Source organism: Geospiza fortis, unplaced genomic scaffold, assembly GCF_000277835.1.
Source record: "Geospiza fortis unplaced genomic scaffold, GeoFor_1.0 scaffold55, whole genome shotgun sequence".
NCBI classification, from domain to species: domain Eukaryota; kingdom Metazoa; phylum Chordata; class Aves; order Passeriformes; family Thraupidae; genus Geospiza; species Geospiza fortis.
This window is the reverse complement of record NW_005054308.1, coordinates 1641250-1642912: the sequence shown is the minus strand read 5'-3', so window position 1 is coordinate 1642912 and position 1663 is coordinate 1641250.

The window sequence follows — 1663 nt, the reverse complement described above, 5'->3', positions numbered from 1 at the left end:
GGGCTCTGAGGGGTGACAGGGCTCACAGCGGGGCCGGACGGGGCCCGACGGGCTCTGAGGGGCTGGCGGGGCTCTGAGGGATCTCCAGCAGGTTTGACGGGGCTCCAGAGGCTCTGACAAGGCTCCACTGCTCTGGAAGGGCTCCAGGGGTTCTGAGGGGGCTTTGGGTCTCTGACAGGGCTGCAAGCCCCAGCCAGTTCTCCACACAAGGAAGAAAATCCATCTCCTCCTTTTCCTGAGTGTAACATTTTGAATTGTTGATGAAATAGAGGGACTGGAGAATAACTTAAATATAAACAAGCAATACAGTCCAAGTGGCACATAAATCAGGTAGTCCTGCACTAATGAAGCACATTCCCTAGTGATTTGTAATTTAGTGTAAAGTTTCACAGCGTACTGCTGGGATCCTCCACAGCCTCACCTGCTCCTCTCATACTCAGCATTTCAACATCACACTGTCCACGTGTCAGTTACTTAAAGGAATTAGATTAAATTATTCCAACAATCTGACTTTGTCCTTTCATAATCTATGTCCTTAAGAGTCAATTTTACTAAACAGGAGAGGTCCAGGAATAGTTTCCCCAGTACCTGACACCCTGAATCACACTTGCCTTGCTCCCCCCCAGGTATTCCTGTACACCCAAATCCCACTGGCAGGTCACAGAGCATTGCTCCAGCCCCACTCCTCCCCTCATTGCCTGTGCTGTGACCCCTGGGACCCCGGGCAAGGCCAGGAATCGTCAGCACCAGGCACAGACACAAACCAAGGGCTGTACCTGGGCTGTGCTGTATTTTTGCCAGAGGCAGGGTCATTATGCATTCTTGGCAGGAATGTGGACAGAGCTGATCTCTACCTGGCAGACCTCCCCCACCAAACTGACCGGTGTGTCACAGGCCAGGCACACACCAGTAATGACAGCACAGGGCCATTCCCTCAGCCCCAGGTGTGTGCAATCAGGTGAGTCAGGAAATTGAAGACCAGGCATTCAGCAAAGTCTCTGCTCTTCACACACTGCCACGGTGTTACTCAGAGCTGTGCTGCACGCATAGGTTCATGGACTAATAATTTAACACCAGAAAATGTATAGCCCAAGGGGCTGGGGAGAGAGCAGAGTCATGTGTAGGCAGGCAAAGCTGTGGAACGAGAAAAGGTTTAACATAAAATATTGGAACCAGCTTCCTATAGAAAATGCTGCAGGAGGAAAACAAAGGGGTCCAGGATCTGACGGGAAAGCTGAGAGTCGCTTTGAGACATGGAGAGATCCTGGGTGGAAGAAAACGTGGGGTGAAAACATGGGGGTCCAGCCCTGGGAGAGGACGAGTCCATATGCTCCATGAAAAAAACAGAGAGAAGATACTTCCCGTGACTGGAAGGAAAATAGGTCCTGGAAGGTGCTGGGATTGCGTGGATCCAGCAAATGTGTGTTTTGGAGTGGGCCAAGTCGAAGAGAAGAGATAGCACATCTGTCAAGGCAATAACCGGTGCCAGAGAAGGAAGCAAGCGGATTTGAGGGCTATTTTATCACCGTGGCAGAATTTCAGCCGGACCGCGGGAGCGCTTTGCCTGGCACACTGATCTCTGGGCAGGTAGGACAGACCCACACGGGCCGAGGCAGCGCTCACCTGGGCGGTGCCCCGCGGACCCCGAGGGACCCCTGGGTGT